The sequence below is a fragment of the Sceloporus occidentalis genome, unplaced genomic scaffold (assembly GCF_023333645.1).
Source record: "Sceloporus occidentalis isolate IW3139 unplaced genomic scaffold, rSceOcc1.0.p SCAF_24, whole genome shotgun sequence".
In the NCBI taxonomy this organism is placed as follows: domain Eukaryota; kingdom Metazoa; phylum Chordata; class Lepidosauria; order Squamata; family Phrynosomatidae; genus Sceloporus; species Sceloporus occidentalis.
Window position 1 is genome coordinate 3,428,935 of NW_028317004.1, and position 13,218 is coordinate 3,442,152.

Genomic DNA, 13,218 nt, shown 5'->3' on the forward strand with positions numbered 1-13,218 from the left:
ATCCTAATTATGAAGCAGGCTGGAGTGTATGTGGGTGAAGTGGCAGGCTCTTCGCTCCGCAAACTGTCTGATACATACACATATCTGCAAAGGTCAAGTATTGTTAATAAACGGACAGTACTCTTCTACTGACAAGTGTTATCGCGTCGGTCTCTTCTACTTATGAATAGGTTTGTGAAGTGCTAGCACTCACCATTGAGGTTTGCACGTGCATTAGTATAGTTTACTCCATATACAAGTGTTAAGCTCACTTCACAAGGGGTTGTGGGTAGCAGATTGGCACCTATTCACTTGGCAAAATTAATCACCAGATCAATAGGTTATCTGCTAGATTAAACATTTAATTTCCATTTTAATTCCTAAACCGAATAATTAAAGTTTCTTTTATTTTCCAATACCTCCTACACATAACACTTATGTGGGTTTGTTGTCGATAGCTTCCGGTTCCAGGGGTAGGCAATCTTCGGCTCTCCAGATGTTGTGAACTACATTTCCCTTGATGCTTTGCCAGCATTATGCCTGTAAGAGCATTATGGGAGATGTAGTCCACAACATCAGGAGAGCCGAAGATTGCCTACCCCTGGGTTCACCTATGTGTTGCAGGGGGCTACTATGTTCCACTAGCCTGGGCAATCTACCTCTTCGAGGAGGACTTCTAAAAGGGTTTTCGGAGAAGAGATCCCATGGCTGTGTTAAAAGGCTGGTGAAACTCCGCACAACGAGACACAATAAACCATAGTTCGAATAATCTCGTTACTTGTTATTTATTCAGAGCTTCTGGCTCTTATCCATTTCATTTTATATTTAGACTATGGCTGCTTTCCAGAAATGTAAGCAACGTAACAGTGCGTAAGGTTTTAATGCCATACTTATAAGCAAAGCTCCTCCTATGTTTGAGCTTTGTCATGTCTTAACAGCTCAGTGTGGAAACAGACACCAAAACATAAAAATAGCAGAGAAAACGGCTAGACGGTGAACTTTTGCAAGACAGACCACCTTGCTTCCAATGCTCAGCCTGTAATGTTCTGTCGCTTTCCTTTTCCACCAGCCAAAACGTTTTCTAAATATCTACGGAAACGTTTTCCCCTGGGCTCCTGTAGGACTAAGTTTAGCAGGCAAATGAGACGGTTCTTTGATCTATTACCAGACAGTCAACACCCTTTTGACTCAAAATAAGAAAAAAAGAATATGCTGAAACTGTATTTTTGAGCAGGGATTATAACTCTAGGAAGAACAAAATCACACAAGGGCTGCGTCTAAGTCCTGATTAATATTGTGTTGTATTTAACCATTTCACGTGTGTTTGGCACACGGTGGTGTGATTTATAACGCCAAGCATAATGCAGGTACTAAAAGGTAAGAAAAGGAATCTAAAGTGACATTTGTGCCCATCCAAAAGGCCTAGTAAATAAGCTAGCCCAAAAACATATTCGACCAGAAACTAGACAGCCCTTCGAGGACACACTAAAGTCACTAATACTGATTGCAAAGCCATGATAGCTCAAAGAGGTAACAGTAAGGATTGAAATACTATGAGAGGGACCTGGTTGCCTTTTATTCTAGATACATATGGCCATATATGTAAGACAGAAGCTGGTGGTGGCCCTTTCTTCTAACCACAGCAGCTGATAAGCAAAGGGTTTTAATATTAGCTTCACCTGCCAGGATTTTTAAAAATCTAAACAATAAACTGAAGATGCAATGTATTTTAACTATTCAATGTGAATGAAATGGCGCACATCCAATAGAGATATAACATGCACTTAATTCTGAATCATAATTGGAAAATATTGCTCTACAAAAATAACGATGAGGGGAGGTATCCGCAGGAGAAAGTGGAAATACAATGTGCGGTTATTTTTATCGCTTGACAATTGGGGAGTTTCCCTGATAAACAGTGAGAGTTGGTCATTGAGCGTCTGTATTATTCCTGGCTGCTTGACAGACGATCCTTGAGTGTCTCATAACACCGTGACTCATACTAGGTTTCCCTGTATCCACTGCTGGTTTTACAGAAACTAGGAGGGGACGAGAACGGTCTGACTGGTTTCATTAAATCTTGACCTCCCCATGTCACCTAGAAGAGAAAAAAAAGTACATTTAGGTGTGTGCCTACTTTGTGAGCATCTATAAGTTTGTTTTAAAGTGGCATTAGCTCAAGTGAAGAGAAAGACTATGAGATGTCTTCCCAGAAAGCTGTAATTTGTCACCCGGTTGGTCTGATTATGAGCTGTTCTTTTGTGACTAGATGTCACATATGTCCTTGGAGATGCCAGAGCAAAGCAAGTAGTCACATAATCATAGTGATCTATTTAACCCATTGAGGACTAAAAAGGGATGAAAGTGAAATGAAGCTTTTGGCTTTCATGTAAGTACATGACAAAAAGAACTGGCATAACACTTAAAATCCTAAAAACAAACATTAAATTAATTTTCCTAGGAAACCAGTTGGCCAAGGCTAAGCCCTAAATTATAGTCAAAAAACTGCAGGGACAAAGATGGTTTTACCAAGTAATATTTTGCTACCCCCACTGGAGTTGAAAGAGTTAGAGACACTCTAGTCCAGGGGCGTCCAACATGCGGCCCGCGGGCCAAATGCGGCCCGCGAGACCTCGAGGTGCGGCCCGCGTAAGATCGGCAGCCAGGGCAACCGATCTTACACGAGCCGCACCTCAAGCCCTGCTACTTACTTGTGGGAGGGTCTTCTGGACAGCACAGAGGAAGCGGAGTTCACGTGACATCCTACTTCCTCTGTGCTTTAGCAGAGAAGGCAGAGGGAGGCCGCGCCCCCTGCTGAAGTCTGTGAGCGGCATCGAGGGAGCTGCAGTGCAGGTAAGGGGGTGGGGAGGGTGTTTGAATGAGTGTGTGTGATTGAGGGAATGAATCTGTGAATTAATGATTATATGAATAAATGAGTGTGTGTGTGTGTGTGTTAGCATGGATGTGTAAGTGCTGGAACCTAGGCATGATGGGACTGTGATTGCTGTTAGCAATCACACTCCTATCATGCCAAGTCAGCCAGTACATGCTGAAACCTGGCCAGCTGCCCCCCTTGTGTAGTGATAATGCCAGCAGTATGGGGTCTGCACTTACAGCCACCCTGTACCAGCATGTACTGGCTGACTTGGCATGATAGGAGTGTGATTTCTAACAGCAATCACAGTCCCATCATGCCTAGGTTCCAGCATTTACTGGATGGATGTGTAAGTGCTGGAACCTAGGCATGATGGGACTGTCATTGCTGTTAGCAATCACACTCCTATCATGCCAAGTCAGCCAGTACATGCTGAAACCTGGCTAGCTGCCCCCCTTGTGTATTGATGCTGCCAGCAGTATGGGGTCTGCACATCACTTACAGCCATCCTGTACCAGCGTGTATTGGCTGACTTGGCATGATAGGAGTGTGATAGGAGTGTGATTGCTAACAGCAATCACAGCGAGCACAGTCCCATCATGCCTAGGTACCAGCATTTACTGGTTGCCTAGGCTAACAGCAATCACACTCCTATCATTAGTCATATTGCTAATTTTGTCCAATTGCGTGTTACCTACTTTTATTAAACATGTGAGTTTTTATTATTATTTTTAAAGGTGGGGGTCATTTTCGGTTTTGGCTAAGTGAACCCTGAATGTTTTGGTCCAGAATTTTCATTTTAGTTCATCCCTAGAATAAATCTAGGGAATCCTGAATTTGTAGTCGCAAAACTTTCAAGGCCCAGAAATCAGTGAGAGGAAGAGTAAAGGTTTTGTGTCATTTTACTTTATTTTAATCTGCATATTTTATTAAAGGCCATATTTTTTGTCACAGTGAAAAATGAGTGCGGCCCGCGCACGCATACAATTCTGATGAAGTGGCCCACTGCAGAAAAAACTTGGACACCCCTGCTCTAGTCTCTCAGGTAGCTTCCTAAACAAAAAAATGCATACTAAAGTACTTTGCCAGCATGTTAATATGCATTCAGTAAACTTGGAAACAATTTGTTAAGGCTGCAGCCTCAGAGCTGCAGAAGAATGTGTCCTCAATGTTCAGAAGATTTCCGACACTGATTGAAGCAGCTACTCAGTGTCAAGAAAGTGTTCCCATTCCATTTAATAGGAGTGCTTTCCACAGATGAGCATGGGGTATCATTAGACCCTTGCTCTCCCCTGGAGCATTTGCTGAGTCAGTGCTAGAGATAACTGCCGTTAAGTATATCAATTGTCATAGCTGGGAAAAGGGGCGAATGCAAATGGGGGGGATGCTGCATAATATTTTTAAATGTCAACATACAGTATGTATTGTATTCGTTATTGTGTATTACCCTTCTTGCATATTATTAATGAAGGTTTCTTAAAGGGAGTATTAAATAAGCAACATTAACTTTGCACTGGAAGCAGCTTATCCTGGGTCATTCAGAATGTAGGGAAATCTGATAAATTTAGCGTGTATATGCTGCTACATACAATAAAACATACATTATCGATATAATTGTGAAAATTCACTGCTTGGGTCTGAAATCCCTCCGTCCTTCCAAGGTGTCCTCTCTTTTGGAGCTCAGAGTAGCCGGTGTGTGTGAATATATCACAATCTGCCATACATGAAACTCACAGTGGTGCGTGTTTAAACGGCAATAAATGTGTCTATTACATGGTTTGACGTAGATAATAGGTTGGCCTTGCTCTGAATTACATAATTGATTGCATAATAGCTATAAATAGCTTATAATGTGACCTCACCTGGTCATACCTGTTTAAAAATAAAGAATTCCTTTCTGCCTATTAGAAAAGTAGGAAAGTGAGCTGCATGTCCATCGCTACCATAGGCAAAACTATAAAAAAAATTACCAAGCTGAGCTTTGGTTGAAGCAAGTGGCAGGTGACAGTGCTGTGGAGTAGGGGTTTTTGCCTTGACAGTTTACAAAGTCAAGGTGCAAACATGGCTACACCTCCCACGCCCCAGTATGTATTGGTGAGAGATGTGATTCATTTCCATTTTATACTGCAGTGTGTCTACGGGGTCCCCGACCTCTGGGAGTCGCTCGTGCGCTAATAGATAAAGGCCCAGCGCAATGCCACCAGCTGCGCAAGTCGACACATGACTCTGCATTAAAAGGGTGGTAGAGGATTTATGCCTAGGGGCCCTTGAGAGTGTTAATCCAGCACTGACCATATATTCTACCAGTGTCAATATCCTAGGTTTTAATGTGGCATGCCAAGGTTAACCCTTTAACCACTCAGGCAGGTTGGGACAAATTAATCAGCCCCTGTCTGAGCACCAGAACCCTTAGTGACCATAATGTATTTAGAGCTGTTATGACCGCACTTGTATTATTGTAAAGGCTTTGTTTATTAATAGTTTTATTTAAGCGTGGAAACGGTTTCAAGAGACACATTGAAGTTACATAAAACCATGTTCTTATTCTGTAATACCATGAACTTGAACTGTCTGTCTGAACCTAGTCTTAGTGGCCTGATCTCGTCTCCTTCATTGATGTTTCATAACGCATGCTGTAGTATGTTGCACAACTAAACTAGACAGGGACGGTTTCCTTGAGACGGCCAGACTGGATGAATGACCGCTCACTGCTTAAATGCCAGCACGGATAACCAGATATGTGTAACTACATTAATATGGCCATGAAAGAATAGTGTTTGTTTTATAAAGGAATTTGATACCCCTATGCAAAATGGGCTTCAATGAATATTAAAAATAAATCTAAAATATTTGGCAACTAGACTGTGCCTATTACTCCACTTTAATATACACTTTCTCAAAGGGTTTTCTAATAATCAATTAGCCTTTAAAACTTAAATTTGGATTAGCGAACTCCGCGTGCCATTAGAATCCAGGAGTAATGGTTGCTGATAAAGAGCCTCTATCCCTATAAGGATATTCCATTAAAAATCATCCATTTCCAGCTACAATAGTAATTTACAACATTAACAACATCTGCGCTGTATTTCCGATCCATTTGATGTTATTTGAATGGAGAAAGATTGCTTTTCTTCGAAATTTCTAAGTAACCCAAACATTTTGAATGCTAATGTATATGTCTTACTATAGTAAAGCAGATACTTGAGCCAGTAGTCTACCTAAGGGGGGGCAGAAGGGGCAATGCCACTCATCGTGGGGGTACCCAGTGGCCTGACGGCTGCCTAACACAGGCCTGCAGCTTACTGCTATGGAGCTCGCACACTGTCTGCACGGCCCCAGTGATGCTCTGTCGGACCAGTGAAATCTGCAAGAGAGGTAAGTGGGTGCAGGAGAGTGAGTTAATACTGTTTTGGGAGCATAGGTGATATAAACACACTGTTTAGGGGGGCAGAGGTGGCATAGACAGGTTGCTAAAGGGGTAGAGGTGGCACAGGCAGGTTGCTAAAGGGGTAGAGCTGCCAAAGGCAGGTTGTTTCAGAGGAAGAGCTCGCATAGGCAGGCTGTTTTAGGGGCAGAGTTGGCACAGGCAGGCTGTTAAGGGGCAGAGGTGGCACAAGCCGGCTGTTTCAGGGGCAGCGGTGGCACAGGCAGGCTGTTTTAGAGGCAGCAGTGGCAGAGGCAGGCTGCTAAAGGGACAGAGGTAGCACAGACAGGCTGCTAATGGAACAAAGGTGGGACATGCAGGCTACTGACGGGGCAGCAGTGGCACAGACAGGCTGTTTATATACAGTTGACATACAGTTTACAAATTTGTGAGATAAATATTCTTGGCAACATTCATTTTTTGTGGGAGGGGGGGTGCCACATACAGGATCCGCCCCAGGTGTCAAATACTCGAAGTATTCCCCTGACTGGAGCAAGGGTTATATAACTGCAACTAACTAAGACCGGTTCAACTAGCGGGGCAACTTTTCCCAGAAGAAGGAAAAAGCTGCAAATTCCAGGTGCATTGTAAAGGATGTAGCATGAATTTCAGTTTGAGTTTCTCATCGATACTTCAAAGACTCAGCCTTTTCCTTAAATGTTTCCCAGAGGATGTTGTCAGTACGACTTGAAGGCATGGGAATTTTTCACTGCTAAAAATGTTGCCAAATTTTGAACTTAGCAGTTTTGGTTGATCGATGTGAAATGACTAATACTTTTGATCATTACCATCTTCTACTGAGAAATAAAAATCTGTGTGCTAGTAACATTATGAGAGCACAGAAATGAGGAACATGGGACGGTATAAAACAAATTGTAGAGATAATGCAGAATAATCACTGCAGAAAGTAATATCGTGTTCTGATACAAGAGAACAAAAGCCTTTCTTGACATGTCATTATAGTAAGTACACAGTATGCATACACATAATCATGATGATCTGACAGCATTAGGAAAATATTGAGACTTTCGGAAGACAATAATACTTATTTTATAGTGATTCCTTTTTCATAACATTTTAACAGGGAGTCGTTTCTTTCACATCTGAGAAAAGCAGCATTCAAAAAAAAAAGACAATTATGATTTTCCTTTCTTTCAAACATAGTTACTTTGGGTGATTCTTTATTGGCTGGGTAGACGCTGCTATTAATCCAACCTACTGGAGACCCACATAGTCCTTGAAACTGATTAATGGCAATTGCCCCAATCTACAGCCCTATTCAATGTTATTCAATTAGTATAAACACAGTTTGCTTCAAAAATGTACTTTTAAATACTGTGCTAAATTTACATTATTCTTCTTGATGCCGTAACAACAAAATGTTTTATCACAGCAAGAGTTCTGAATATTTAATGTACTATACAACCTACTCGTGGTCAGGGGGGCCAAAGTTGATACGGGGCATTTATGTGAACCTTTTGGCAGGAGAGGATAAGACTCTTGAGGACATGCAATTTTATTTTGTCCTTTCAACTTGTATACCCTGTTCCTTGGGTGGTAAAACTGTATTCTTGGGGGGGGCGGGGGGGAATAAGTAAAAACAACTTCCAAACATTTGTGGAACTCTTTGAAATATGTACTGTGGTGTTTTATTCAGTGCAGCAGTGATGTTGGATATTTGCCATGCGAAATGCCTACTTTAACTCAGTTTCTATTTAAAGAATATTTTTTTTCATTTGGCATTCCTGCGTGAACATATGCGGCAGGCTTCATTACAGCAACTGTAGAGAAAGTCGACTTCTAAAATGTTCTGATCTTCATGTTGGATTATCGCAAATCTGCCTCACAATGGATGTGTTGAAATAGGATCTTTCTAACTGACATAATTTAGCCTTTCGGGTGCCAGAAGTGTCAACCAAGGTCAGAGCCAGATGCATTGTACATTACGTTGCTCAGCTCCATGTCGGTTACAAGGTCTGTCGTTGCTAAATGGATGAGAACCCATCAGAACTCCACTCTGACATACAAAGTATGGAGATCAGATGCCTTTGCATCTTATAGTTTGAAAAAAAAAAATCACAAAGCAGCCATGTATGTAATTTTAGTGAATATTACCATGAAATAATATGTGAATGATAACATGTGGGAAGAACGGCAGATTTCAGTTAAGGTGGTAATTTCCTGTAAAATCAAGCTTATTTCTGCATGCTTTTTTATTTTATTTTTTCATTAGAAGCATACGGGAGAGTAGAATTCCTTGTCCTTTGCATGTAATTTCTTGGCATTAAATAAAGTATTTAAAAAAATAAATATCTTTATGTAAAAAAAAAATATGGTCTTCATAATATAATGCATTAGGGCCAAGGAGGATTAGGTTTTAAAGGGAACACAAGAAGGTTGAAATAAAGACAAGATGATGAAACTCGACCCTTTTCAGATCACCGCCTGCTTTTTGTATGCATTCAGTGATAACTTCCAGAAAGAGGAAGGTTTGAACTTCTGTTGAAGGAGATCTATGTTTCCTGCTCCCTCTCTTCTAACTGCTGTTAGTGACTTCAGAGGCCAGATTATGACATCACTATGTCTGCTCTGCAGAGCGCTTCTCTATAAGCAGGAACTGCTTTTGTCACTTACTGATATGTAAATTCCCAGCAGTTACGCTTTCCTTAATCTGTATTGGTAAATATCATCCATGCGGGCATTTACAACACATCTCTATGTATATCCAATACAAGCTATATTATTATGCATACAAAAGTAAACTATGTTTGCAGAAACTTGTATGTTCTGTTTGGAAACTACAATACATCTCCTAAAATGGCAAGAAACCATATCAAGTGGCTGCCAGGTCTTTGCAGAGATGTAAATACTAATAAGTTAAGGTAATTAGTGAATTATTAGGGTATTATGTTAAGGAGATTAGTCCCTTATTATGACACAAATCAATCGAGCCAGTTACCTGGCTCTTTGGAAACTATGCAAGCCATCCTGGGTTCGTTGAAGTGCATGTACATTATGTACACATTGCATGTATTTGTTCTGTATTAACCAGCACTACAGGCAAAGCAGAACAATCCCGCGTTATTTCTACAGACTAGCTGTGCTTTAGGTTAGGACGGAAATGAGCGAAGACTTTAAGCAGTTACCTTGTTGCGAAGGGTTCCTAAGAGCCACACTGGTTCACAAGAGTTACTCAAGGTATTTGAGGATGTGTGCTTATTTTTAGAAGGAGGCAGGGAGAGTCGCAACTGACCATCAGGCAGCCCTTTAAACATGTGAGGCATGAATGGAACTTGGATAAGAAACCGAGGCGTGCATAGCATGGATTGTGTAATCCTCATGTTCTCTCGCAGGATCTCGAGACCCGAGCAGGCCCCACATTCCCTTCCCAAATAGGAAATACCTAGAAACGTGAGCTTAAAAACATGTTTTCATTAAATGCCATTGTGCAGCTTCCCTATCTTTGTGAATTCTCTAAAGCTAGAAGGGGAGCAAGTAGTGTTCAGTAAAAGTTGAAAACATGCAAAATATAGTTCTTTATAAATAACCTTATTTTGACAGGTTCAGGCGAAAGTAAAAGTTACAGTGGTATGTATGCCTGGCAGCTGGCTAACAATGTAATGATGTAATATTACGCATTAGCATATAGGATATATAAATACAGAGAAAGCATTACCCTTGTAATATAAGATTTCATGATCTATCGCGTAGGCTTAGGCCAGGAGAACCTTGGGCAAACTGATACCCTGCGGTATGTATTGTTCTGGTGCAAAAAAACTTGGAAAAGTGTGTTTCCTTAATTCTGGTTTTATGTATTTTATTGCAAGGCCCATGGCACACCCGGTCCTGCACGGGCGCTCCGTAACCCCATATGGTTATATGTAGCAGTTGGAACAGCAACTGTTCTAGTACATGAAACCATTTCTTAACTCCAAACGTGGACAGCAGCTGTGTTTTCTCTACGAGAGGGGGGAGAAGCGTGCAGGGTTCAGATTCACAACACAAATGATCCTAAGAAGGGATTTATTTTTCACAAGAAAAGTTAAAACATAAGCAAAAAAAATGAGTTCCCCTGCGTAGTCCTAATAAAAGATCTAAAATGTAGCTGGCATAAAAAAAAATCATCAAAACATGTAAAATATGAGAAAATGTGCACTTCTTTGTAGGAATGTTTATGGTCACATTGGTGAGAGGGTAGAATGAAACGTAGAGGATCTGCAGGAAATTTGCAATGCAGATGCGAAAACAGCAGCCTCTGTCAGTACTGTAGTCTATACCGAGCAGCCAGCACGGAAAGAGTTAAGTTGCTAATTAAATGATTATATGTAATAATGATCATTATGAGTGTTGTTAGGTTCTTGTTATTTTGCATGAAGGTGTAAGAGATGAGCTAGGAATTTGGGTTAATTTGCAAGTGTGAGAATTCTCCCCTGGCTTGGAGCAAGTTCTCATCAGAAGTACAACTAGGGTTGTGAAAGAAAGGGAAAACAGTCGAAACCTATAGAAATACGTGATGGGTAGGGCCCAAAAACATCAAGTTCATATCTTGATAAGGAATGTTCTCTGTGTAATTTAAGAAAAAGAACACAATGTATTGATCCCGTACATGCAGTAACATGCTTCTAGAAGGGAAGATAGAAAATTATGACAGGTATCTTGCATTTTTCCACCTTAAGAACAATTCCATTTGCCACAACCGGTGATGACACTATTGTCATGGCACGTGAGCCTTTTAAGAGCACTGTACACAGTCAGCAGTCTGGTAACCTCTCTCTACCTGTCTAGGTTGCACATTCTGTCCAGACCATATAACACATTTAAAGTGAGATCACATATAGCTAGACACACTTGACTCATTATTTTGCTCTAGAGGTGAATTCCAGCCATACCAATGAACATACATAATCTCATGATACAAAGGGAAAAAATGGGTTAGAAAGAGGTGGGGAAGGGAGCGACGTGGACATTTTGCATGGAAAATGAAAAGACGAGGGGAGATCAATCAATTGTATAAGGGCACGGGAAACAATGGGCTAATACTGGGATTGTGTTGTGGGGAGTTATAAAACAGGGGTGAAGCAGGTAGGTTTTACATGTGGTTAAAAAAGTTGTACAGGAGAATGATAGGATAACAGGTGTTTAGGTGAAAATTCGGACAAGCTGGGAAAGGAGTACAAATTACGTGTACTCCATACACTACCGTTCAAAAGTGGAAACCAAGGACTTTTCTAGATGTGCCAACATAATTGCAAAAAGGGTTATGATCAATTAGCCTTTTAAATTTAAACTTGGATTAGTGAACACAACGTGCCACAGGAGTAACGGTTACTGACAAAGGACCTAAAAAAAATGCTGTTTTCAGCTATAATAGTCATTTACAACATTAAAAGTCTACACTGTAGTTCTGATCTATTTGATGTTATTTTGATGGGTAAAATGTGCTTTTTTTTCAAAAACAGTAGTATATATATATATATATATATATAGTTATTATTTCACTATACATGGGAAATAACAATAATAACCAATAAACCCAGACAGCCTCAGCTACATATTTACTGTTTCAACCACCACTATTTTGTCAGCCTACACCAAGACATATACTGTGAGCTTCTTAACCCCTTCGTGACAAAGGCTGATTTTACTTTTTGTACCCTTCGTGACAATGGCTGTTTTATCGTTTCTGCGGTGTTTGTGTTTAGCTGTAATTTTCTCTTAACCCATTTACTAAACCCACACAAGTTATATATTGTTTTTTTCAGGACAAGAAGGGCTTTCTTCAGACACCAAAATTTTTTTCATAGGATGTAATTTCCTATAATAAAAATAATAAAATATGACGAAAAATTGAAAAAAAAACACATTTTCTCACTTTTATTTGAAAAATCTTTTATTCATCATAAAAAACTACTGAAAAAACCTGCTAAATAGATTCTACTATTTGTCCCGAGTTTAGAAATACCCAATGTTTTTATGTTTTTTTGCTTTCTTCTACACGTTATGGGGCAATAAGTACAAGTAGCGTTTTGCTAATTCAAAACCATTTTTCTCTGAATCTGGTAATTCTGTCTCTATGTGGTATTTGGGGCATCTTTGAAGCCAGCAAATTAAATTTACCCCACCAAACCATATATTTTTGAAAACTAGACACCCCAGGGTATTTTAGATGCTGATAGTTTAACCCTTTCCATGCACTAATCCTACCACCAACCCTTGTCAAAGTTTGGGATAGTAATTGTTTTTGGTGTTTTTTTCACATACTTTGTACTTCAGGTGTGAAATTACAGCTCCTGGTATATGTTGCTGTCACACAACACCCAGATATGTGTCCAGCAACATCTCCTGAGTACATTGATACCCCACATGCATGGGTTTGTCAGATTGTTTGGGGGCAAAAGGGCCACATTTGGAACATGAGCAATTCAAATTCAGTAGGAATTTTACATCTGGGTAAAGAAAAATGCTTGTACCCAACTATCAGTAGGGACAGGTTACAAGAAAGCCTGGCCTATCTCCAAGAAGGGATTTGATCTAGCACCTTAAGTGGTCCCTCATGCCACGGAATGGACACAGGGGTCACTTGACAGTGCAAATAAAAACGCTTAAAAATGGTGGAGCAAATAAAAGCTAAAAAACAGTAAATGTAACAAAAAATTAAAAAAAAATACAAAAATGGAGCAGGAACAAAAAAAAAATTAAAAATGGGAAACTGTGTGATACAGCTTGAAGCAGTCACCGACACAGAGTGCAGGTTTTCCAGGGCAATCTGGACAGTAAAATGTGGTGTCCTTTCTTTGCCCCCTGCTGTAGCATACCCTGCATCTCTTTTGGGGATTCTGCTTCTTTGCTGTAGGGGGGATTTTAAAAATAAAATGGGTAGCCCCAATTCTGTTGGTTCCCATCACTACTTCGGGACCAGGTGCATCACGGTACAAGATAC

At 40.3% G+C, this 13,218-nt stretch overlaps 1 non-coding gene across 1 annotated transcript; it reads right to left on the reverse strand.

Annotated features, from left to right (window-relative positions):
- Positions 1-12,740: 12,740 nt before the first annotated feature.
- LOC149300518 (small nucleolar RNA SNORA35) lies at positions 12,741-12,870 on the reverse strand. The gene has a single exon (XR_016272305.1). It is a non-coding gene; the product is annotated as a small nucleolar RNA SNORA35 (small nucleolar RNA).
- Positions 12,871-13,218: the final 348 nt, after the last annotated feature.